Source organism: Globicephala melas, chromosome 2, assembly GCF_963455315.2.
Source record: "Globicephala melas chromosome 2, mGloMel1.2, whole genome shotgun sequence".
In the NCBI taxonomy this organism is placed as follows: domain Eukaryota; kingdom Metazoa; phylum Chordata; class Mammalia; order Artiodactyla; family Delphinidae; genus Globicephala; species Globicephala melas.
Window position 1 is genome coordinate 87,079,520 of NC_083315.2, and position 26,907 is coordinate 87,106,426.

General features: G+C 38.0%; 1 protein-coding gene across 9 annotated transcripts in view; it reads right to left on the minus strand.

The window, feature by feature from the left end:
* SEMA6D (semaphorin 6D) overlaps positions 1-26,907 on the minus strand; it is a 579,242-nt gene that overhangs the window by 320,382 nt on the left and 231,953 nt on the right. For all 9 annotated transcript variants that reach the window (XM_060294307.1, XM_060294311.1, XM_060294309.1 and 6 more), the window contains exon 3: positions 8,224-8,295. The gene's annotated coding sequence lies outside the window, so the exon portion shown is untranslated. The remainder of the gene's footprint in view (positions 1-8,223; positions 8,296-26,907) is intronic.

A 26,907-nucleotide genomic window follows, 5' to 3' on the forward strand; every position in this document is an offset into this window, starting at 1 on the left:
AGTTTGTGAATCTAGTCAGTAAATTTTGGTTAAATGAATTAGGGAAAATAAAATATATTCCACTTTATGAAACGTCAGTTTTCTGATTCATCTACATTGTTCCCACACCATGAGCCTTTAATCATACAATATGATCTTTCTACAAGACTGCTTAGTAGTACTGTCTCCTCCTTCTTTGAGTGCCAACATCTTTTTGGATGAAAGATAGATTTGTACCTAAAGAAATCATCTGCCCAAGGCCTCTTGGTAAAGGAGGGAAGTGAGAGTGTGCTAGGAAAATAAATCAACTGGAGTTAGGGAAAAAATCTGAGAAATGGAGCAGGAGTTGTCTTAGGATGGGGTAAATGGGATGAGTTCATGGACAAAAAATTAAACAACTGACTGAATTAGGTCAGACGGTTTGCTTGAGCACGTTAGCTCTAGTCTATGTCCACACTTCCTCCATCCCTGTTCCCAGAGTTTGTTTCTAAAATGACTTCAGGTTTGGGGGATTTTTTGTTTTGTTTTGTTTTGTTTGTTTAGTTTTTGGGGGAGACAGGAGCATGGGAAAGGTTGTAGATAGGGTAATAGATAGGTGGAAGAAATAGTACCTAACTCAAACAGTTTCTAAGCTCCACCATTGATTTACGTTTAATTGAACTTGAAAATAATGTGTATTGGACTTCCCTGGTGGCAAAGTGGTTAAGACTCTGCCTGCCAATGCAGGGAACACAGGTTCGAGACCTGGTCTGGTAAGATCCCACATGCCGCGGAACAGCTAAGCCTGTGAGCCACAACTACTGAAGCCTGCGTGCCTAGAGCCGCCCTCTGCAACAAGAGAAGTCACTGCAACGAGAAGCCCACACACGGTAACGAAGAGTAGCCCCTGCTCGCAACTAGAGAAAGCCCACGCGCAGCAACAAAGACCCAATGGAGTCCCCCCAAAAATAAAATAAAAAATTAAAATTAAAAAAAAGAAAATAATGTGTATCAAATTCTCAGATTCTTCACATACATAAAATGAGTATAATAATTAAGTCCATCTCCTTTCATCAAATAAAAGCTTACATTTAAAGGTTGTAAACATCATTTAGAATTCTCCATAAATGGAATGAGATAAAGCCTCTCCCAACCTGATTTTAATAACTTTTATAGTTCATTTCTCTACCAATTCCTCTGTGAAATCTATGTTTAAACTAATCACCAGTCTTGAGAGTAGAGCCAAATGAATGAATGAATAAAGTGTCAAGATCTCAAATGTAGAACCTTTTTCTATCTGCCTTTGCTTAGAATGCCCTACCTATCTCCTCTGCTTGGAACATGCCCAGGTCTCCCTTCACGACCTAGGATAAATGTCACCTCTTCTGTGGTACAGGTCTTCCCCCCAACAATTCTCTTTGTTCTACCATACTCTGCACAAACTCTCACTAGACCACTAGAGCCCCATCATTTAGTAGCATCACTGTGAACAACTTGAGGGAAGTGCTCACTACTGGCTTGGTACTTGTATTAGTCAGGACAAGCTCCATTATGCAAGTCACAAACTGACCCCCAAATCTCAGTGACTTAAAATGACAAAATCCTATTTCTTGCTCATATTTTATGTCCAGTGTGGGGTCAGTAGAGACTCTATCCACATAGTCACTCAGGGATCCTAGTTGATGGACACTCCATCATCCTGTAGCTATATCATCTAGAACACGTGTCTCCTTGATTGCCATAAAATCATACCATAAAATCATGAAAAACTGTATATGTGCTTTCATTTCCTCAGTCTGGAAGTGACACACTCATCACTTCCACTCATGGTCACAGCACCCTGACTAATTGCAAAAGGATCAAGAAATATAGGGGAACAAAGGGAATATTTGCTGAGCATTACTGTCTTTCCCTCAATACTCTATTAAAGTATTGTTAAAATGTCCACACTCCCCAAAGCAATCTACAGATTAAATGCTATTCCTATCAAAATCCCAATGGCACTTTTTACATAAATAAGAAAAAACAATCCTAAAATTCATATAGAACCACAAAAGACCCAGAATAGCCAAAGCAATTTTAATAGAAAGAATAAAGCTGGAGGTATCACGTCCTGATTTCAAAATATATTGCAAAGCTTTAGTAATTAAAACAGTATGGTACTTGTATAAATACAGATATAAAGATTCAACGGAACAGAACAGAGTTCAGAAAGAAACCACAAATATGTGGTCAACCGATTTTTGACAAGGGAAACAAGAAAACACAATGGGGAAAGAAAAGTCTCATCAATAAATTGTGTTGGAAAAACTGGATATCTGCATACAAAAGAATGAAATTGGACCCTTATATTACACCATACTTAAAAATAAACTCAAAATGGATTAAAGACTTAAATGTATGACCCGAAACTATAAAACTCTTAGAACAAACATAGGAAAAAAGCTTCATGGCACTGGTCTTGGCATTGATTTTTTGGATATGACCAGAAGCATAGGCAACAAAAGCAAAAATAAACAAACATAAACTACATCAAACTGAGAAACTTCTATGCAGCAAATGTAACAATCAACAGAGTGAAAAGTCACCTTATAGAACAGGAAAAAAATAATTGCAAGCCATATATCTGACAAAGATTAATTTCCAAAATACATAAGGAACTCCTACAACTCAATAGCAAACAAAAAAACAAAACAAACAAACAAGCAAAAAATCACCCAATTAGAAAATGGGCAAAGGATTTGCATAGACATTTCTCCAAAGAAGACATACAAATGGCCAACCGATATATGGAAAGGTGCTCAAGATTACTAATCATCAGGGAAATGCACATCAAAAACACAATGAGATATCGCTTCACACCTGTTAGAATGGGTGTCATCAAAAATAAATAAACAAACAAATAAATAAATAACAGGTGTTGGTGAGGTTTTGGAGAAATTGGAACCCTTGTTCACTTTTGGTGGGAATGTAAAATGGAGCAGCTGCTGTGAAAAACATTATGGAGTTTCCTCAAAAAATTAAAAATAGAACTATGATATGACCCAGCAATCCCACATCTAGGTATACAACCAAAAGAACTGAACTCAAGATCGCAAAAAGATTATTTCACTCCCTTGTTCACTGAAGCATTATTTACAATAGCCAAGATATGGGAGCAACCTAAATGTTCATCAACAGATGAATGGGTATAGAGAATGTGGTATATTCACACACTGGAATATTATTCAGCCCTTAAAAAGAAAGAAATCTTACCATTTGTAATACTGTGGATGGACCTGGAAGAGATTATGCTAAGTGGAATAAGCCAGTAACAGAATGACAGATACTGCATGATTCCACTTACATGAGGTAGTTATCATAGTCAAATTTATAGAAGAAGAAAATAGAATGGTGGCTGCCAGGGGATGGGGGGAGGAAATAGGCAATTGTTCAATGGGTATAAATTTATAGTCATACAAGGTGAATAAGTTCTACAGAGCTGCTGTACGACATAGTGGCTATTGCTAACAATACAGTATTGCACACTTAAAAATTTAAGAGGGTAGATTTCTTGTTAAGTGTTCTTACCACAAAACAAAAACAGAAAATAAAAAACAAAGTGACACAAGATAACTTTTGGACGTGACAGATATTTTTATTACTTTGGTTGTGGTGATAGTGTCACAGGTGCTTGAATATGTCCCAAATTATCAAACTGTATACATTAAAAATGTGCAGTTTTTGCCTATCAGTTATATTTCAATAAAGCTGTAAATACTCTATTAAGCACTAGGGAAACAAAAATTATTAAGACTTAGCGCCTTCTTGCTTGTAGCCCTTTGGCATAGATACTGAATGGTTTTAATAAAGCCAGTACCTACTAGAGTAATGTTGCATAAATGAGCATTTCATTGAGGTCACACAGTCCCTTTGAGAAGAATCATATTTTAAGATGACTCTTTGGAGTCATGTAACAGTTGCTGCAAAAATATACTCAAAAGTTTAAGACTTAATGCCATGTACTCTTTGATACATGCAATTAAGTTAGGGATGTTAGAAGTAAAAGTGTTTGTAATTTATGTTTATGGTAATTTCATGGGAAAATAGAAAAGATCCCCAATGTATTGAGCAAACATTCCACAACTAATTAGGCCATTTACTCCTCAATCTACTTCTCTAAACTGAAAGGAGAGAGGCTTCTGGCTAAGAGATTCTGACCCCGGTGGCGACAGGGAGGGTCTGCCTTCCTCTAGGCTCAGTTGTAAGCCTGTCTCAGGCAGCTCTCAGGCTTCTTCCAGACTCAGTTCACTCCACAAGCCCACAAACAAGGCAACAAGCTGACAGGAACTAAGCCAGGATTCTTGGCCTTCTATTCCCCCTCATGTGCCAAAGGGAAAGGAGGCCACCTTCCAATATCCAGCCAGCTAGGAATTAAGCCTCCTCCTCCCCTCTTCCTTTACCCTCGCCAGACAGCCTGTGGACAGCCTTCTCAGGCTTCCGGCTCTCCTAGCCAACTGGGAAAGGAACGGCCTTTCCAGACCCTGTGAGCTCGCCAATAAACCCTTTTTTTCTACTCAAGAGCCAGAACTGGGAGATTACAAAGCCACTGTCACAGAATGGTCACTAATAGGGGTTTTAAGAGACCAAGGGAAGGAAAGAATTTCTGGGTCAAAGAAAAAGAAAGACAGTGGTGAGTTTCTAGCAGTGCAGTCATGGTTTTCTATAGTTTGCTGATAAGCAGAGGAAATCTTTTCCTTCCAAGGGACCCCAGGCAGGCTGGAAGATGTATTTCTGAAATCTGTTCAAAGCCACATTTCATTAGTTTTATTTTATGAGAAGCTTTCTTTTTGCGCATTAACCCCAATTCTCTAACGCGTGAGAATTTTTGATACTTTATGAAGAGACATAAATGTTGGTACCAGATCTCTGTTTCAGAGGTAGACTTCCTGGGGGCTTGGTGAGAAAGCAGCTAGAGACACCCGTTCTTGCAGATTGCATTCCTGTGTGCCAACAGACTCAAGCATGACTACTGAACTGAACCTGTGGTGCAGTTCTCCTCCAAGGTTAGCCTTAGTGTTTCCTGGCCCAGGAACTTCCCCAGCCCAGCCATAGACCTCTCTCAAGTGGTGCTGATTCTCTAACTTGGCCTGATATTATCAGGGATCCACTGGGCTCTACAAATCACAAATCTTCTCCAGAGCCGGTTTTAGATTGGCACCAAAGCTACCTTTGAGGCAGCCAAGGAGGAAGGCCTAGTGAGTAGCAGGTACTGCAGGGCTGTGTGGCCGGTGTGAGACCACCATACCTTTCTATGGAGGACTGACTGTCTGGCTCCTCTTCTAACCATTTTCCAGGCCACCAACAGTATTAGCAAAATATTTTTTTCTCAAGCTGACCCTAAAGAAGAGGTACTGCCTGAATCTGTACTTCCTAGGAAGTTCCCATGATTCTTATGGGAACAGAGCACTGTCTAACTCCATTTACTTACAGTTTCTAATGTAGGTCCTAGACAAGGCAAAAATGTACTCTTAAGCTCTTCCTCCAGAAAAATGGCTTTCTCAGCCCTCTATGTCTACATAACTATTAGCCACCAGGCAAGTAGCTCTTGACAGAACAAAAGCACATTCAACCCTAGAAGTGAATGACCTTCTAACTTAGACTGCAGAAACCAGTTCCAATCATCAAATCAACATTTTCCAGCATCAACAATTTAAAATCCATTCTTCGCCCAGCACTCCTTTGTATATATATGTCTCATTTAATCTTCAATACAACTTTATTATATTGATGTTACTCATACTTTTCAGATGAGGAAGATGAAGCTCAGGGGGAAATCAAGTAACAAGATCAGTGTCACACAGATTATAAAAGATGCAGGCAAGATTTGACTGCAAGTGTCTTTGGCCACAAAGCTCCTTTTCTTCTACTACATCTAGGCATTCATATTCCTCCAATACCGTCCTGGAGCCATTTTGGATGGAGTAGGATTGCATGATTGGGAAGCAGGTACCACTCTCTTCAAGCATTCTCATTACCTCTTCCAAACTTACTTTACCTGCTTTGCATATTGGGTTTTTATAAAAGATTTTCTTTGAAGATAAGAAAAGTTGGACCACAGAAAAATACACCATCTGTCCTCCTATTTCAGGCTTTCTGCTTAGAAAAAAATAACAGCTAGAAGAGCAATATATGATTACTGAGGTAACTTCTAAGGATAAGATTTCTGAGAGATCCTGTGGCACATTTATCAATTACCATGTTAACTTACTAGACAATCAGATGATACCGCATACGCCCTTGTGGCCCAAATTTTGTCCCATAGACAAAAACTGTAATTAAGGAAAATGAAAATGACCGAATTTCAGACTCATTTAATGTGTTTTAAGTTTGGGAGAAAATATCAAATTTCCCCAGCTCTTCTGATTTGGAAAGGATAGGCTATTGACAATTAGGACAAATGAATTTCTAAACCTAATACTGCCACTAGTTAACTAAGTGACCTTGGTCAAGGCATGACACCTCCTGGGCTGCAGTTTTTGAAAATGCCAACCATCTTTAACATTTTCTGGTTTCTCTGTACAATAGGGGATAAGAGAATGCACAGGATGTTAGAACCCACCCTAGTGTCTAGTATAGTGGCACTTTGGCCTCTTTAAAGAAGGAAGAGGCAATGCCAAGACATGTGGCCTCAGAGCTGAGCTGTCATAAGTGGCTCCCATCAGTCATAATTGCCTTCTGGCTTCTTGCTGATCTCAGTTAGCCTTGCTTTCCAATGATGAAACATGTTTATCTTCTTCTCTTTTCTTGTCTCTTCTCTACTCTTCTCTCCCCTTCTCTTTCTTCACGTGTGTGTGTGTGTGTGTGTGTGTGTGCGTGTGCGTGTGTGTGTGTGTGTGTGTGTGTGGCAGTCCAGCAGAACTCTGATCACCTGAGGTTGGTATATTTCAGGAACTATCTCCCTTTCTCCTGATTTCTCAACCTCAGATGTTACTATCAGGACTTTACTTAACAGCTGTGCTGAGCACCTACTTCAGAGAGGCACTCCCAGATAGAAACAAAGAACAAAGTCAAAAGCCGATTACTTTGGTAGTCTAGCTCCTCTCACTAGGCCCAGCCCCCAACCTGGCCCCCAAACCAAGTAATCTGGGCCTGTGTGTCAGGCTGCTCTCTACTGCCATCTCATGGTAAGCCAGCCTTTTTCTGAGAATTAACCTTTCCATTGGAACAGGGCCTCATGGACAAAGCAGACATAAAAATTAGGAAAGGTCCTGTCCACAAGAGCAGCAGTCTTTATTACATATTGCATAGGACATGAAGGTTGGAAATAACTAGAGAATGACTGAATGGGTTGTAGTTTAAGCAAGGAGTATATCAGCACTGATTCAAGAAATAAGAAAAAGTTACTTAGAAGAAAAGGGAATCCTGAATATTCTGAGTCCCATCTTTTTTTCATGGGAGTGGGAACTTCAAAAATACTAGAATCTTGGAGACCCATTTATAGGGATTAACAGACTTAAAACTGTACCAGGAGTCAACAATGGTTTCAACACCATCACTATTAACAGTCTATCAGTGTCTCCCAGGGTCTGTACAGATGTTCACAGTTACCGTGATACTCACTTAGTCACCCTATAACACTGTCACTGTTTGAATAGAACGGCTTACTGCCCTAATCCTGCTCCCTCAAATATTCAGGAGGCAAAATGGTCTCATTTCCCAGTCAATTAACAGTCTTTCTTTGGTACTTGATTGCTTCTTCTTGTGTCACTTGGTCATAATCAGGAGTATTTCCCTCTGTATACACCACACAACGTGCCCTGCTCCGTCAACTGCCTGTCCGACATGACTGTTACAGTATATACATTTGGTTGTGAAAAGAAAATACCTGACATTGATTTAAATTTGGAAACACCCCTGTAAGGCATGTTTGGTGTATGGCATGCAGCAAACTGACCTAGATTATTATTCAAATGGTATGCTCTGAAGCAGTGCCTCTATTATTTATCTTTATTCTCCTCCTTTTGTGTCTTTCTAAATTGGCAATGCAGGTTTAAAAAATCATGGTAAAACTTGAATTTTGATCTATACTAAATCAAGAATCCAATCTGAAGAGCTAACCCAACCTGACAACTTAGCACTAGTCCAGTGCTAGTACTGAAGCACAAATCCATATTAGATGATAGATATTTCCTTAAGAAGAATAAATCTTCCAAGTTCAAACTTAAATCAAATAGCAGTATACACATGTGCAAGAGACATAATTGCAAAAGACCCATGTCTTACCGTTAGGAGTCTTGGTCTTCCTCAGGATTCCAGGTTGTCAATATGTGGCCAAGAGATCCAAGGCTCTGCATTCTATAGGAAATAGGAAAAAAAAGAAAAGAAAAACAGACATTAAAATAGCTAAAAATGCAGTGAAAATGCATTGCCTGAAGTTTACTAAACGAAGAGAAAATAAATTGGAGTTAGGTTTATAATCCCAGTTTATCTAAGCAATTCAAGGCCTTCAACCAAAAAGATTTCTCCATACAGAACTAATATGTGAGCCAACAGCCTTGTACAGGGCCTTAGAAAGCATGTCATGTGGTTACTATAGGTAATAATACCGTGTTAAGTAGAATAAGGACACGGATGAAATAACACCAAGGCACATATGACAATGTTCATTCCTTTTCAATTAATTCTGCTGAGTTCAAGGAAAGAGTCTTATTTTGATTAAAGTATGTCTCTCATTTTGCTAATCTCTCTTTTAACTAACATAGGTCTTGGCAGACCACAAGATTCAGCTAGTATTTATTAATCATGCTTGTTTGTATTGTGTTTATATTTTTCACAAGCCATAGGAGTTTTCATTTACCTACTTGTGGTAGAGATAAAGTGTTTCCTTTTAAGGTGGTTATAAGTTTAAGTGTGAGTCAACTTAAAAAAAAAACTTAAGAAAATAATAGTACTTCTGATATACCGATATGGCAAAAATCACGAAGGTAATAAGTAGGCGACTACATTTGTGTACTATTTGTATAAATAAGAGAGGTAAGCATACATGGGAGATCGGAAGCTACATTAAGACAGAGTCAAGTATTTCTTTGTTAACCTTATCTCCAATATATAGCACAGTACAAAGCATATAGTAGATACTTGATAAATGTTTTTAAAATAAATGAACAAATAGACAAATAGCTTTTGGAGAATCTGGAATATGTTTAGATATCTGAGCTGCTGATGGACATGGAACAGGGCTTGTCTATTAGTATCGTATTTCTAATATCTAGTACGGGTACTTGATCTAACAATACTCCGTGAACCCTTGTTGAATGCATAATTGAACAGGCTTAAATGTCTTAAGAAAATTCTTCAGAAAGAAAAGAACAGTGAACACCATTTTGATGTCCCACTCCCCTCCCCCGCAAAAACAAACAAACAAAAACAACCTTAGAGCAATAGTTCCAAAAGTTCCTGGGTTTAGATGATGGCATTCCAAAGTTCAGGCAATAAGGGGTGCACGGCTATAAAGAATTTAAAAGCAGTAATACATCCACCTAAAAGCATATCTGGCTTTTATCATCACCGTCCACTGATAATCCTCAACCACATCAGTGATAAGATACCCCTCCTCACCAGGCAGATCGCTCCCATCGTCCCCCACTTGGTATACGACTGGCTTCAGAAAAGATAGGCTATTTACCTAAACTAAGTAAGAAATTATGCTAAGGAATCTGGCAGTGACAGATTTTCTGTATCCAGAGACCTCAGGAGTTCAAGGGTCAATGGTAAGAGAAATCTAGGGAAAGTTTTCTATAGAGAAAATTCCAAGGGATCCTGGACAGGGTGGAGTAGAAGGACTTTGTCTTAGGAATCATCCTGAATGGTTTCCCAGTGTGTTGTGAAGGTAAGTGAATATAGCCCAGAGGCAGGACTACTTCTGGTTTGAGTATTACCGGTTGGGGACAATTTCATCTGTGCCATTCAAACCTGGATATCGGATATTGGCAATTGATCTGTGCTTTCTTGACTGCTGTAGAAGATAACCAAAGAAGAGTATTGCTTTAATATCTGGACAGCCTATCAACAGTGATAATATAAACTAAGGGGCTGTGATCAGCAGATGGTCTTATGGAAGGTCTTGAAACAGATGCTCTTGATACCTCTCTCTTTGCTCTGAAATGGCTTTCCATAATGCAGCTCACTTCATATCTAGTGTTACCTCTTTCAGGATTATCACCTTAGCTGACTGTGGGCCTTGCTGACTTGTCCTCCTTCTCAGATCCCAGCATTCATTCCCTTAAACTAAGGGTATGAGTCAGATGATTCTTGCTTGCTTCTCGTTGCCTGCCTCCTAGCTGAGCTAGTGCTCAGGGTTTAAGCCATTTGTCTCTAGACCATTTTATTCCCTGTTCAGTCACAATGGATGAAGCAGTCTCAATTTCTGCTAATGCTGTTAATTCAAGCCAAATCTGCTATCATGAGAGAACTCCAATGATAGAAATCACTGTCAGCTGCACCTGATTTTCAACAACAAAGAAACACAGATATTAATATATATATGTATATATATATACACACACACATACAAATACGTACGTGTGTCGGTATACATATATAACTGTATATAGTATCACATATTATTTAAATTAAAGGATGTTGAAATTGCTGATTGCCTTGATTGTATTCTATTTCCAACAAGAAGGCAGTGAGATATAATGCAGCAAGTGACAAACAGTGGCACAAGCCTGTTATTTATATAACATGTATACAGGTCTATGCTTCACCAAGCACTGTTACGTAAACTGCCTCATCTGAACCTCAAAACAACCCTGTTGATTTATTATTTCCCATACGGCAGATGAGAGAAAATGAAGGCACACAGAAACAGAGAAACTTTTTGCAGATCACGTCGCTAATAGAGGATGGGGTTCAAATTTGTCTTCTTTCTACTTGCTGCTTTAGCAGGCACATCTACTAAATGGCATCAATTCTGCTGGGTTAGGTCCTACAGAAACCCATGATGGTAAAGAACTATATCAATTTTCCCTTAGCACCCTGTTAGAGAAAGCATAGAGACAATACCCTCAGACCAAGCAAAATGCCATGATATGTAAAAGGAATGTGATAACGTACAGCAACAATCCCACCCATTTCCTACAAATCTAGATTGACTCTTACAAGTTTATCCCTAATTAAACAGCCTTCTACATTCCTCCACCCCTTCCTTTACTTCTAAATCTACCATTTAGCTAACTTTTTCAAGTTATTTTTTCCTACAAATTTGCTGGCCTTCTTGCATTGCCAGCTTCAAACGTTTAATGAGAACACACTGGTCATAAGGCCTTGAGTCAACTCACCTTCTCGAGGTTGTATTTTCTAGCAAGCATTAGCATAAATACCAGCATGTTTACATCATAATTACTTTAATTCCCTTGGCCCCAACAGACCTGGAGTACTGTCAATCCACGATGATTTCAGGGGTAAGGGATGATTACTGGTCCATGAAACATAAATTACAATAAATGCTTGGAAACTTGGCACACCACTTCTAAAAGGATCTCAGCATTGCATCAGGAGGACACAGGGCTTTCTCACTGACGTGAGCAAATCACGATTTTCTAGGTCTTCAGGTTTTCATTTATAAAACAAGGATCAAAATTCTCATCTTTACATTTTCTCCATGAAAATTAAAAATATGAACATTTTGGTATCTGAAAAGTATGTCAAAAGAAAGCATGTCAGAAAAGTATGTGTCTCCCTGGAGAAAACCACTAAGTAAATATTACTATAAAATTGGCAAGACCCTTTCCTTTCTCTTTTCATAAAAGAGTTTAGCACCACTAGCAATGGTGCAAAGCAAGTATCTAAGAATTTTAAATGGCATGTGGACAATTATTTACACACACATGAATGTACAGAGATCTATATTTAGGGGCTTATTATTAATAACCAGGCAATTAACAGTGGTAGAGGCTAAAGTTAAAAGCCCAGTTTAAGTGATTACAGCTTTATGAGGGATATTTCCATTTTTTATACAATAAAGATCTATATATCATTAGTCAAAGCATATTTATTGATTATTTAACATGTGCAAAGCACTGGGGATACAGGACTGAAGAAGTTCTTGTGTTTATTGAGCACATATTCTACGTGCTGTGCAGGAGCATTTGCTTGTGTATTTGTGAGTAGTGAGGGTTGGGGGGTAGGGACGAAAAAGAAGTATGGGAGAGAGGAACGGAGAATTCTAGCTCGAGTCTCAGTTCTGTTCATCACTGGGATTCATACATATCTTGTGGAATTATTTTTCTATTTGCACAAGGGACTTAGGAACTTCTTAAGTGAGTGCAAATTCTGACAAAACCACTTGGTCCATGACAAGACCTCATTTATCAGTGAGATAAGGCAATCCATGGGACTGTCACTTTGTGTTCTGACCTAACTGTGCATATGGACCCATGTCTATGGCACTTGTCTATTAAAGAGGCATTTAAATTAAATGTGGGAGAGACAGAAGAGAGAGTTTCCATTTTGGCAAGGGTGCAGGTGGTTTGTACATATGGAGGACTGCAAAGTATCCAATATAACTTTGGCATCTTGAGAGTCTACCATGGCGGCATACCAGTAGCCCCTCAAACCAATAATCTCAGAAACGTGAAAAGCAGACCTGGCCGTGCAATATACTGCAGGCAGATCTGGGGGTATCAGGAAGTTTGGCCCTTGGCATGAACCTGGGCATTGGTAGCAGTGGTTTGATATGAAGCAGAGAACACAGGTATATCACCAAAGGCACCTGAAGCAGGATGGGGTGGGAGGTGGAATGTCTCATGTCATACAATACTGAATGCATATCTTAATGAGTACATATGAGACACCTCTAGGGACACCATGCTACAGGGGCTGAATTTATTAGAATAGCAGTGAGTGGTCTATCTGCATTAATACTTTTTAGTAGTTATTATTCATATGACTCTGGAAAACATGTTTTACACGGAAAGTATATTTAACAGCAATGACAATGAAAGCCCATTGTCCTCATCTTACTGATAAAGAATTCTAACCTTCCAAAATGAAATCTCTTATTAGGGTCACAATATAGGTTGAATGGTGGCCCTTAAAAAGATACGTCCGTGTCTTAATCCCTGGAGTCTCTGAATATTGCCTTATATAGCAACAGATGTGATAAAGTTTAGGATCTTGAGAGGAGGAGTTTATTCTGGATTATCTAGGTGGTTCTTAAATGCAATCACATGTACCCTTATAAGAGAGAGGCGGAGGGAGTTTTGGAACGGACACACAGAGAAGAAGACACACAGGAGAGAAGGAGGCAATGTGACCACAGAGGTGAAGACTGGAGTGATGCAGTCACAAGCCTGGAGCCACCAGAAGCCGGAAGAAGCAAGGAACAGATTGTCCCTAAAACCTCCAGAGGAGTCAGGCTTTGCTGACACCTTGATTTCAGACTTCCAGCTTCCACAACTGTGTGTGAGAGAATACATTTCTGTTTTAAGCCACCCAGTCTGTGAGAATTTGTTAACAACCGCTACAGGACTAAATACATAGTCACACAATTAACTAGCAAGAGGAAGCGAGATGTTTCGGATCTAAGTTTGTCTGACTTTAAAATCTGTCTCTTTGGGCCCCACTGGGATGCCTCCCTTATGCCATCAACATATGCTGTGGCCATACGGTTCTTGGGCCTTTCAAGATACTTACTTACCATCTACTTTAGTCAAAACCACTCTCTATCTGGAAATCACTAAAAATTGCTGTATATGTTACGATTTAAACAAAATGTATAGGCAGTAAAGGCTGCAGCAGTTGAGACGAGAGAACTTGTTATGGGCAGAGATTATCAGGAAAAACTGTATGAAGGAGAAGGTTTTGAATTATAAGGAAAAGGACGCACATAATTGCATAATTGTGAAGGACCAGGTATAACATTGTGGGGTCTCTGAAGAACAGCCTGAGCAGTATTTCAAGGGGAAAATTACAAGCCCCATTCACAGTACACTGTGTAAGCCAGCTCGCAATTGAAAGTCTTGTGCTTAAATGAAAAACTAATTAGATATACATCCTGGTTGTTTCTGTTATTTCTATAGTGGATTGTTACTATCCTTTCTGGAATCTGAGGTATTCTTATTTACTTACTGAAGATCCTTCTCTTAAAAAATAATCCTTCCCACATCCAAGGTCATTATTGAATTGGTTTTATATCTACATCTCTTTACGGTCAGGCATTTTCTTTCTGTCCATGTGCCTCTTTCAATGCCATCTGTTTTGCTAAGGGATTTAGTGAATTACAAGACAGACCAGCAAAATACAGATCATAACTGCTGGGTTCTTGAAAAACAAGTTTTAGCTTTACTTCAGTCCTTCACCCCCTCCACCAATGGTGAATTAAGTCATCTTCATGGGAGATAAAATTACTTATATTCCTGCCTAACCTTAATAACCAAAAAAGGCCTTTTATCTATTAATTGTAAATGATCAATTACAATTTGCCATGGCTCACAGAAACAGGAAAAAACAGTAACCACAAGCCACCACAACTAATGTGTTTTTCATTTTCTCTGTGAACCTAAACAACTTGGTAGTCTTAACTCTAGTTCATTACTGCCAATGATTTAATCTCTATGGCAGAGAAGCAAGAAATATGTTTATGTCCAGGGTAGTAACAGCGTCACTAAGATCAATACTCACAGGTACTGCAGGAAACAGGTTCAGTTTTTGCAAAAACACCTATATGCTTCCCACCTGAGAAGAACAAGGCTGAGATGGGGCGTTTGGGGTGTGGCTTTCACCCTCTAGAGCTATTGGTCAGGCAACATACAGTAGCACTTTCTTGCTACATAAGGCACAGAGCTAGGGAATGTGGGGAATAAAAAAGGTTTAAAGTGTCATCTCTGCCCTAAAATTCTAGTTGGGGAGATGAGAAACAATGTCTTATTATTTTAACAGTCCCAAACAATCAAAACCAAAAGAACCTCAAATAAGAGTTCAAGACAACAAAAATAGCACAAGATGGGACACATTTAATTATCAATAATTGCTACAGGATGTCAGAGAAATAGAGAGAACATATCATACTGGAGTGGTCTGGAAAAACTCCATGGCAGTACCAAGATTCAAAATGAATTATGCTAGATGGATATAAAAGGCCACAATCAATATCTAGAATCACCAAATGGTACCTTTATGAATATTCAATATACTCTGGTAATGCACGAGGAATGTGTTTCTCATGTGGCAGGATCAAATCTGCTGTGAACTCACTTGAACCGGTGCACATCTGTAGCCTTTTTCTTCTAACACAGTATAAATATGAGTATGCAAATAGACACATACATTTCCTTTACCTATTATACAAATGTGTCCTGCAAGTGGAAGTTCTAATCTTATGGATTTTATCCCTTTGGAGCTATTTGTGTGTTTGTATTGACCTTAGTTCATCCTTCTTAAATTAACATAGGAGGACCAGATTTTCCATTCCAAATAGAATGACTCATCTAAGTAGAGAAAGCAATAAAATTTCCAAGAAGGAGCCTCTTCCTAACATCCTGTACACCTCACTTTATCAATAAGAATTTACTTGGAGATATTAGGAGTGGTAGTTGTAGCACTATTACTACTAATTTTAATGATGGAAAGATTCTGGTCCCGTGTCATCTATTATATTTTCATACAATTATCAAGTCTGACAGACAAGCCTCAGATTCCTGTTCTACCAGATTCAACTTAACTATTTCTCTGACAAATATTACAGAATGCCTTCTTTATACTAAGTAATGTTTCAGGCACTGCAATTACAATGGTAGTGGCGGGGAAGGTAAAAGGTCTGCATGTTCATGGAGTTTACATTCAAGTGTGTGTGTGTGGGGGGGGTGTGGGTGTGTGTGGGTGTGTGTGTTGGGGGGTAGACAGACAATAAACAAGTGGTACAGTGACTAAAGGTAATTCAGATTGTGAGGTATCTGCTATGTGGAAATAACGGTGATGTGATGAGATGGTGAGTGACTGTTGGGGGTGGTGGAAGTGGGAGTGCAGTTACTTTAGATGGTGTGGTCACCAAAGGCCTCTCTGAGAAGGTCACATTCAAATTAATAACTGAATGAAGGGAAGAGTGGTCCAGGTAGGGAAAAGAGCAAGTACGAAGGCCCTAGGGTGGAAGTGAGCTTGTTCAAGGATAAGCAAGAGGATCAGCAGGGCTGAAGCAGGGTGAGAGAGGGGGAGTGCTGGGAAGAAGCAGGAAGAGGAAGTAGGCAGGAGTTAGACCAGGTGGGGCCTTGTGGACCATGGAAAGGATTCAATATGCCTTCTTAGGGCAAATACTAATAGCAATTTCATAAGATCAAGGCAAATTTAGTTGAATTCATTTCTAAGTTATTATATCTGCTGTTGTATATTAAGATACTCCTTGGTAACAAACATTTTAGATACTTATTTGAACATTTACTAAAAATATAACATTTACCAAAACTGATATTTGTTGTTTACATAGTTTGATGACCCTATTTCAGCTTAAATAAAAATAATGGGATTTTTACAATACATTTCAGTGCTCCCCATCCGCATCTCACAAAATTATCTCCATAAAAGGATCACGTAACACTAACAAATCACCTATTTTCAGTTGTCTTTGTTCCTTCTTATACTCTGTCTTCAAGCATACACCATCATGATGTAGTTTTTTTTGTTTGTTTGTATTTGCGGTACGCGGGTCTCTCACTGTTGCGGCCTCTCCCGTTGCAGAGCACAGGCTCCGGACGCGCAGGCTCAGTGGCCATGGCTCACGGGGCCAGCCGCTCCGCGGCATGTCGGATCTTCCCGGACCGGGGCACGAACCCGTGTCCCCTGCATCGGCAGGCGGACTCTCAACCACTGTGCCACCAGGGAAGTCCGTCATCATGATGTAGTTTTAATCACAACAGATATATGATTTTCCTCCAGTGCTTTCAAAGCACATTTAGATTAGGGTACTTATTATTTTGTAAGATTTGGTCATTGGCAAGAAGATTTCTCAGCAACTCTAAATAAGCTTGGTTAACTGGACTTCACTGATCACTCCTTGCAATGATTTTTCCCCTCTTTGATGCAAATCTTCACTTCTTATCAAAATTGCTATTTCAGGGTAAAAAAGGACTTCAGAGGAAAAGTAATTTCTGATAAGCAGTAATGAGTCTGACTTCCTCTTACTAGGCTTCCTGGGTATAAAAATTAGATTCTAAGTAATTTCTAAATAATTTCTGAGAATTCACAGGAGGAGAATTCCTCCTTTTAGCTGAGTGCCATTTGTTTGCAAATGAGAGAAGACACAGCTGTGGGATGGTTAATTAGAAGACTTTAACCTCACCTAACTATGTCTTAACAAAACCTAGAAAATAGAATTTTTTCTTAGTCTCTGTGTAAGATTTTTAAACTCTCTGACTTGGGGATTTGAATGTAGGGATCTAGAGAGCTTGAAAAGTCAACGGAGGAATTAGTGGAATTAATTTTTAGGAATGGATTTTATTTCGTAAATTCATGTGTTACCTAGAAAATTGAAGTAAAAGGACCAAATACAGTATATTCTATACTACTCCACATTTTCCCTCAGATAGTTATCTCTGGTATTGCCACAAAGGTGAAATCCTTTTCAATAGAATTTAAGAGTTTTCTCTATTGCTAATAAAATCTAGTATTGGTTTAAGTAAAAGGCTATAGGGAAAAATAAGAAAATTTCTCATTTGTTTTGTGGTTATTTTACAAGGTTTAATTTCCCTTTCAGGTATCACAGGTATCTCAAACTTAATACAGTCAATACAGAAATCTTGATTCCCACACTCACTATCCCATCTATTAGTCCATGGTATTTCCTACTAGTCACCATGCGCCCAGTGCCAAATCATTCTCTTCTTTCTCAGACCTTCCTTCAACTCCCTCCATGTCCAGTTCATCTGCAAGTTCTATTAACATAGTCCACAAAATATATCACAAGGCTGCAATCAAGGAATTGCTGGGCTGTGTTCTTATCTGGGGGCTCAACTGAAAAGAATCTGGTTTCAAGCTTATTCAGATTATTGGCAGGATTCATTTTCTTACAACTGTTTGACTGAGGGTACTGGCTTTTTGCTGGAGGTTGGCTAAGACTGCTTTCAGGTCACTGTGGTTCCTAAAGGCTGTCTATATGTCCTTTCCACATGGGTTTCTCCAACATAGCCACTTACTCCATCAAGCCTATGAGAAGAGTCTCTGGTTTGGGTAGGCTAAGACAGAGTTTTATATAATGTAACATTATGATGAGAGTTGTTCCCTATCATCTTTGCCATATAATATAACCTTATTACAGGAGTGATATACCATCACCTTTACCGTATTTAATGGGTTAGAAAGAAGTCACAGGTTCTACCTCTACTCAAGGGGAGGAGGGTACACAAAGGCTTGAACACAAGAAGGTGGGAATCACTGGGGCTTACCTTAAGATCTTCCTGCCAGATTATAACTGATATTATTTATTACAGTTTTAAAATTTTATTGTTCTTGGCTCATGTTCTTACTATTTCCTTTCTTTTGCTTACTTTGGTTTAAATTGCTTTTCAGTTCAAAATACACCCTGATTTCCTTTTTGATCTTTTCTTTGATACACAGGTTAATTAGCAGTGTGTTAGTTTCCAAATACTTGGGCATTTTCAAGATATCTTTCTGTTATTGATTTCTAACTTAACTCCCTTGTGGTCAGGGAATATACTTTAAATATCTAGAATCCTTTTTAAATTCACGAGACTTGTTTTATGGTCAGAATATTTTCTATCTTGGTAAATGTTCCATGGGCGCTTGAAAAACAATACATATCCTTTTATTATTGGGTAGAGTCTTCCATAAATGTCAATTAGGGCAAATTGGTTGATAGTGTTAAGTCTTTTATAGCTTTATTTAATGTACATTTTCTACTGCTATTGAAAGAAGGTTGTTGAAATCTCCAACTATGATTGTCAATTTATCTAATTCTCCTTTTACTATCAGTTTTTGCTTCATGCATTTGGAAGCTTTAAGTGCATAAATAAATATTAAGAATTGTTATGTTCTCTTGATGAATTGACTTCTTTATCATTATGAAATGATGCTCTTTATCTCTGGTCATATTCTTTTTCTGTTAACAATATAGCTACTCAACTTTATTTTAAATAGTGTTATGGTATAATTTCTTGTATCATTTTACTTTTAACTAATTTTTATATTTCAAGTTAGTTTCTTGTGAGCAACATATCTTGGTTCTTAGTTTTTTATTGAGTCTGACAATCTCTCATTTTTAATTTGGTGTTTAAACCATTTACATTTAAAGTAATTATTGGCATCAGTCCCCAACCTTTTTGGCACCAGGGACCAGTTTCGTGGAAGACAATTTTTCCATGGATGGGATGGGTGGGGGGAGGGATGGTTCAGGCAGTAATGTGAGTGATGGGGAGAGATGGGGAGGCAACAGATGAAACTTTCCTTGGTAGCCCACAACTCACTTCTGGCTGTGCAGCCCGGTTCCTAACAGGCCGCGGACTGCTAGCAGTCCGCGGCCTGGGGGGTTAGGAACCCCTGATTATTGGTATCATTGTATTTAAATCTACCAGGCTGTTCATTGTTTTATACGTGTCTCATCTCTTCTTTATTCCCTTTCTCCCTTTATTACAGATTGAATGTGCCCCCCCCACCCCCAGTTCAGATGTTGAAGCCTTAACCTACAATGTGATGTATTTGTAGATGGGGCCTTCGAAAAGTAATTAGAGTTAGATTACATCATGAGGGTGGGGCTCTCATGATGGGATTGGTGGCCTTTTAAGATGAAGAAGAGTGACCTCCCTCCCTCTCTCCACATGTACACACCAAGGAAAGGATATTTGAAGATATAACATTAATGTGGCCATCTTCAAGTCAGGAAGAGAGCTCTCAACAGGAACTGAATCAATCAGCTGGCACTTTGGTTTTGAGTTTCCCAGCTTCCAGAACTGTGAGAAGTAAGTTTCTGTTGTTTAAGGCACCCAGTCTATGGTATTTTATTATGGTACCCTGAGCAGACCAAGACATCCTTTTATTCCTGTTTTCTTTTGAATTAGTGGAATGTGTTTTTAAATTATTCTACTTTATATCCTTTGTTAGCCTATTAGCTACGTCTCTTATATAGTGTTGCTTTAGAGTTTATAGTGCATACATCTTTAAAACAGATCAGTTACTTCAAGTAGTATTATGTCACTTCATGTAGAGTATGAGACCATTACAACATCCATTTCTCCTTTCCCATTTTTTTGCTATTCTTAATCATCATGCATTTTACTACTACATATATAATAAATCCCCTCAATATTATTTGTTTTAAATAATCAATTGTATTTTAAAAATAAGAAAAAGTATTTTAATATACACCACATGTTTATCATTTCCAGTGTTTTTGGTTCCTTTGTGTAAATTTAGATTTCAGATTTGTCTGTTTGAAAATATTTTTATTTTGGTTTTCATTTTTGAGAGATATTTCTGCTGAGTATAGATTCTAGGTTGACAATTTTGTTCTTTCAGTACTTTAAAGATGTTGCTTCTCTATCTTCTGGCTTGCATTGTTTTTAATGAGAAGTCTGCAATCGTTCTTATATTTCTTCCCCTGTATGTACTTTGTCTTTTCTTCTTTGGCTACTTTAAAAGTTTTCTTTTTATTACTGGTTTTGGCAATTTATGTTTATGATATGCCTTGATGAAGTTTTCTTCATGTTCTTAGCCTGGTATTCATTGAAATAGTTTCTTGGATCTCTGGGTTTATATTTTTCATCAAATTTATAAAATTTTTACCCTTTATTTCCTCAAATTTTTTTTTCTATAACTCCCTCCCTTTTGAGGACTCCAATAACAAATATATTAGGCTGCTTGTAATTTTCCTATACCTCACTGATGCTCTCTTCATTTTTTAATTTTTCAGTCTTTTTTTCCTCTGTGTGTTTCATTATGATTATTTTTCTATTGCCATGTCTTCAAATTCACTAATCTTTTCTTCTGTAGTGTCCAATCTCATTCTACGTATTTTTAAATCTCAGTTCTTTTTTCATCTCTGTGCTTTATTTGGATATTTTAAAATATCTTCCATGTCTCTCCTTAACATGCTCATGCTTTCTTTTACTTTTCTGAACATATGGAATATACTTATAATATTATTTTAATATCCTTGTGTGCTAATTCTTTCATTGGTGTCATTTCTGAGTCTTTTGTGTTGATTGATCTTTTCTCCTAATAATAGGTGTATTTTACTTCTTTGCAGTAAATTTTTATTGGATGCTTGACACACGAATTTTACTTTTTTGGATGGTGGATATTTTCATATTCTTTTAAATATGTTTGAGCTTTGTTCTGTGACTCAAATAAATTACCTAGTAAGCTTTTCCAGGCTTGCCTCCAAGCTTTTTTTTATGGGGGACTAGAGCAGCCTTTTTTTTTTTTTTTTTTTTTTTTTTTTGCAGTATGCGGGCCTCTCACTGTTGCGGCCTCTCCCGTTGCGGAGCACAGGCTCCGGACGCGCACAGAGCAGCCTTTTTTTAAGGCTAATTTTTCAGTGCTACTAAAGCAATACAATTCTGAGTACTCTACACAAAGCCCTGTGTATTACAAGGGTTTTCCACTCAGGTTGTTAGGAACAAAAATTATTACAAGTGTTGTGTGATCTCTTGGGACTGTTTCACCTGTTCTTTATAAGTCCTTTCTCCACATATGGTGGTTTCATCACATCCTTGTGCTGAGCAGAATCAAGGAGAACACTTAAGGAGAAAGCTTCAGAGATCTCAGAAGTCCTCTCTGTTTACAGCTCTGTCCTCTCCAGTACTCTGTCCTACAAATTCTAACCTTTTTGGCTTCCCTGAATTCTCAACTCCATCTCTTCAGTTCAGGGAGATTACTGGGATCTGTTTGAGGTCCCCTTTCCTGGAAATTCTTGGGACAGTAAGCTGAAACGATCACAGGGCTTGCCTCTTTTTTTTCTTTACATAAGGTATCATTGTATTATACTGCCTATTATCCAACATCTGAAAACTGTTGTTTTGTATATGTTGCCCATTTCTTGTTGTTGAAGGGAGGTGAATAAATGTGGTCTCTGGTCCTCATTCTTACCAGAAGTGGAAGTGATCAGGTATCCTCAATCTTGCCATTTTGTGCCATGACCTCTACTAGCAGTCCTGTGGAGTCGACTCACTCTTCTCAGAATATTGTTATTACATACATATATACAACTAAAGCATAGGATAAAAAAATAAATGAATTATGCTGAAACACATTTATAAAAATATTTTAAAAAATAATTGCATTAAACTAACACACCATTGTAAAGCAGTTATACTCCAATAAAGATGTTAAAAAAATAATTGCATTACTATAATATATGTGCTTCTACATTAAGACATTTAAAAATTCTAGCAGCTGGTCTAATAATTACCAAAATTTGAAGCAGTGTTGAGCATAAATAATATTTCCAGATATCTGCAACAGCTGTATGTCTTATGAAAATATCTTTAATTTCTATTGGTGACAAAATCACAAGAACTGCTAATACTACTGAGATTTGGATACTGCACCCATAATTGAAGGAATGTTAAATTTCACTTACAGGTTAGCAAAAATAAAGATGTATTTTTTTCTTAGCTAAGTTCATGGACTCCTATATTGTCCATGAATATCATGGAAATCTATGGACCCCGTGTTAAGAAATACTGTTGTAGAGAAACCTTCCTGAATCTTTGATCTTGGGGATTAAGTAATGGTTCATAGAATTTGCTCAAACTTGCTGCTACTTCTATATCCTCATTGTTAGTGAGAGCCTGAAGAACAGTAGGATTAAATTGGATAGTAGGGGAAGCATTTACCATTGTGTTTGGCACCCAGTAAGCCTACATAACATAGCTAGTAATCATCATCACCATCATTATCATGGGGGGACCATTTTTGTTGGGGGGCAGGCTGAAACATATAATATGAGGGCTCTCTTTTAAGGAAACTTAATTAAATATCTTCCTTTTGCCAATTTTATGAAACCTTATGACTATAAGAACCTATTATTAAGGTCTCTCCGAGGGCCTCAAACTCTCCTGGGCAAGTAAGGAATCTTGAAACTTAAATTTCATTAATTTCATGGTAAGTCTACTTCCAATTGACATTCTCCTTTTCCTCATCTTCATAATTCTTCAGTTATTCATGATGACAGAGTAATCTCTTTGTCCTTGTTAATGAAGAGGTAATGGTATGCGGAAATGTGGAGGGGTGGGGAAGATAGGAGAGAACCACTACCGGGCCTACCCTCAATCTTTGGAGCCCTAGCCTGAGTGTTTGACTCCGGGAAGAATTTATTTTCCATGTTCCCAACAACAGGTGTAGAGTGGACCAGTGACAGAGAACATACGGAAGGGAGGGCCCCAACTAATTTACTTCTTACTCCATTGCCATCACCTACCAAAGTAATAGCACGTAGTGGATGCTCCATGCAAATGTATCAAAACAATGAATGAACGCTGTTTTCTTTTCTAAGAATCTTTTGAAAATAAAAATGAAGTAAAAAGGAAGAAGGAAAGAAAATACTAAATCCAGATATTGCTACAAATTTTTAAATTTTAACCATTGAATCAAATATTTCTCATGCTGGGATGTAGGTAAGTGAAGTGTATTGGGGTGAAGAGGGAAAGTGATCTGTTTAGTTTTTCTTTAGTGCCTTTCCAACTGCCCTACCAACTGCTGTCACCCTTTCTCTAAGCATGCCTTCCTAACCCTCTCTACTTCTAGTGTGTTATTTCTACTAATCTCTGGTTCCAACTGAGATGCATATGGATAATTAATGATGATGATGATGATGATAATAATAATAATAACTAACAATAATGATAACATGTATTGAGTAGTACTATGTGTCAGGTTCTGGGCTGTTTTTTAACAGTATCATCTCAGTCAACCCTTACACAATCACAATACAAGTATTATCATCACCCCCATTTCACAAATTGGGAAATTGATGTTCACAGGTAATGTGTTCAGTGTCACAAAATTAGTGAGTAGTGAAGCCAAGACTCAAACTTGGGCATTCTGACTTCAGAGCTTGGGCTTAAAACCATTTAGTCACCATACCACCCTCCTTTAGTAGGAATAAAATTCAGGGGTGATTCATTCAGCAATCATCTGCATTTTAGAAAGCGTCACTGTATAGTGAAAAGCCTTCAACAATCAAAGAAATATAAATAAAAGGGCATATTAAGTGGTTGAGGTAAACAAAAATCATATCATACAAACATTAGCATGTCCTGTGTGTAAATAATAGAATAAAAAGCTGTGTGTGTGTGTGTGTGTGTGTGTGTGTGTGTGTGTGTGTGAAAGAGAGAGAGACAGAGAGAGAGAGAGTATGCAGGCATGGTGAACTCTCTTAAGGCATAGCCCTCAAAGTCCCACCATTGCTTTCTTGCTGGTTAGTCTTCACAGCACAACAGGCAGTCTTCTGGGGCAGGGATCTATCTACTGCCCCCAAATTACTGGAATGAAGAAATTGTATTCTGGTACCAGAGAAATTGAACCAGAGAACATCAAATGACAGGTGCGAAATTACCTTAGAAATTAAGCTACATTCAGGGAAAAAAAGCTGCTTTACTCTAGGATCATTAATGGGCAAGAATTCAGTTACCAAAACTAGACCCTAAGTTCTTGAAGTATATTATAAAACTCTAAGAAGGCAGGGATTCATAGCCTGTGATTTATGTTTGAATCTTCCTAGCACAGCCTAGTATATAACCACCAGCCTCTCTATTTATGCTCACTAAGTGCATGAAAAAACTGCACTGTTTATATGTTCTCCACTTGACTGCAGCACAGGCCTTGTATTACTCAGAACAGTAGTTGGGTAGCAGCATGCTTTTGTCCACTTGTTGTTTAGTCTGATGAAGTCCTGGTTGTCACAGTTACTGGGATGTCAGATACTCATGGCCAAAGAGATTATCAATAGGTAATAAGCTTTATAAAGAGCATGGCTCTCTGGGCCTCATTCAGGAGGGCTCCTATTTCCAACAGGTGTTTGTTTGGGATCACTCTACCTTGCAGCTTCATCTGCAATAGCTTTCAAACTTGTGTGTGGCGTGTCAGGAATTCTGGCCACAGGATGGGACTTCCAGGAGTTCTTGATTCCCCTTCCTATGTCATCTTTTTGAAAAGAATTGTTAGAAGCAAGATGTTTTGAAATAGATCAAACCAGTGACATTTGATTCTGCCTCTTTGTGGAGCAGGGCTATTTGTTTTAGTTCACGGAATAAAACTGAAAACTTACAGATGTGCTGTTACTACTTAAAACTGAATTCTTCTCTGAACATGAAATACAGACAGACCCTAAGTACCATTCCCAGCTCTTTCCTCTCAGTAGGATACAAAGCTTTTGTATACATAATGAACTCAGACATTTTAATAGCCGATTTGTATCCTTCAGGCTGCTGTTGTCATAACCTCTACTGACTCACTGAGGATTATTATGTGGGGCTTATCATTGTTGATTTACTTTTTTTCGTATCTGTTCCTAAAGCAATAGATATTGTCACTTCCGTTTAAAACACATTTGTTGAAATGGTGCTTTTTTCTAAAGGGTGCTGAAGTCATTTTTATTTAAAATAAATTAATTAAATTTATCTTCCTCATTTGCCTCTACACAACCTTTTGGGAACTTGGAAATTAAATTTTCTCCTAATATTTTACTTTCCAACTTGGCAAACACTGGTGTTGTTTTAGTTTCTGAACAAAGTTGAAAAAACACAGATTTCTTTTCAAAAAACACTTCAACTTTGAAACAAGAAATGATAATGATTCTGGAAATTTATCAGCTATGGTATGAGTTTTACTTTTCCTTTTTAAATGAATTACAAAGGAGAGGGTAATGTTTAAGAAATAATGAGATCATTAAAAAATCAACTAAAACAAACAAAAAGCACCCAGGGGGGTGATTTCAACTGTAAATATTTTCATTTAAAAATATAAAAGAGTTCATGTTGCCATTTAATAAGTATTATTATTTGATGTTGATAAACATAGTAAGTCACTGACCAGAAACTGAAATACACATTTTTTGAGTAGGCCAAATTAAAACTGTACTAATGGTAATAACACTAAGATCTCCCAAATATGCCAAAATGAAGAAACAGATCAAACAGAAATTGCTATTTATAACTTAAAATACTTTTTCATGCTTAATTACATAATCATGTAATAAAAGTATTCCTGTAGCTTCAGGAAATATTAAAAAAAAAACTGCCCCGTTAAAGTTCAATGACAGATTCCTTTTCCTTAAATATATCAGTATTTTTAAATGAAAAAATAAAAGATTATTATTATTAGCTAATTACACACTAGAAAAACACGAATTGCTGGGCTTCTCTGGTGGCACAGTGGTTGAGAGTCCGCCTGTCGATGCAGGGGACACGGGTTCGTGCCCCGGTCCGGGAAGGTCCCACGTGCCACGGAGCGGCTGGGCCCGTGAGCCATGGCCGCTGAGCCTGCGCGTCCGAAGCCTGTGCTCCGCAACGGGAGAGGCCACAGCGGTGAGAGGCCCGCGTACCGCCAAAAAAAATAAATAAATAAACACGAATTGCATACAGCCTTATAATTTGTGGAGGTATCTCCACATATATATCTTGAAGAGGTAGATAAGACAAGTATTTCTTATTCCTACATTTAAAGATAGATATGAAATAGAGCTCAGAGAAATTAAGTAATTTTCCCCAAAACACAGATTAAGTGTCAAAGCTGGGGCTTGACCACAAGTCATTTGCCTTTGAATCCACTTTTTGGTTAATCAAGAAACACACCCTTCTTTAATTTCTGCAAAAACAATGAAGACAGTTTTCTATGTGATTTAGTGACACTGAAGGACTCGCGTCTTTCATTTGCCTCATCATTATTATCAGATATGGGTATTTCTTTAGTGTAGTGCTTACAGCTAAGGAGAACCCAGAGAAGAAAGAGTGAGAAGGG